This window comes from Penaeus monodon, chromosome 24, assembly GCF_015228065.2.
Source record: "Penaeus monodon isolate SGIC_2016 chromosome 24, NSTDA_Pmon_1, whole genome shotgun sequence".
Taxonomy (NCBI): domain Eukaryota; kingdom Metazoa; phylum Arthropoda; class Malacostraca; order Decapoda; family Penaeidae; genus Penaeus; species Penaeus monodon.
Window position 1 is genome coordinate 35,935,235 of NC_051409.1, and position 600 is coordinate 35,935,834.

The window sequence follows — 600 nt, forward strand, 5'->3', positions numbered from 1 at the left end:
TAACACACACACAAAACCCTTTTTTTCGTCATTTCCAAATTTTTAAAATTTTTCCGGGGGGGCTTTATCCCAAAATCGTGTGACCAAAGTTCCTCAAATTTGCCCTTGATATATTTTCCATTTTTCCAAGGCTGGAATTTATGAATGGAAAGTCAAGATGTGAAAGGGACTAACCTTTTGGCAGTTATGCGTTAAAGTGAAAAACATTTTTAAATTAGCACAAACGCATGTTTAGACTTAAGGTTTATTCATTAATAAAGTTATACATAAAAATATTTGTTTTCTATGAAGTGAAAACGTTCACTGACAGGGGTAACTTACCTATTTATTCAGTTTCACAGTTAGCGAAATTATCAAATTTTGTAGTACTTCTTATTACATGTAATTCAACTTTATTTTGCATTATTATTTTTAAATCCGTCCAATATAATTTTACTTTACTCATAAATAATTGTAACTCTAATCATGATATCTAGATTATAGTATTTCTAACAGAAACACCACAATCATAAACCCTTTTTATAAGTATTATAAACACCTATTATAAAATTTGATATGCAGATATAAGTGCCCCTGCAAGGGATATTAAAAAACAGTACC

At 29.2% G+C, this 600-nt stretch overlaps 1 protein-coding gene across 1 annotated transcript in view; it reads right to left on the reverse strand.

The window, feature by feature from the left end:
• Positions 1–381: 381 nt before the first annotated feature.
• LOC119588753 overlaps positions 382–600 on the reverse strand; it is a gene marked incomplete in the record, with an annotated part of 6,218 nt that continues 5,999 nt past the window's right edge. Inside the window, 1 exon segment of the mRNA XM_037937391.1 lies at positions 382–581.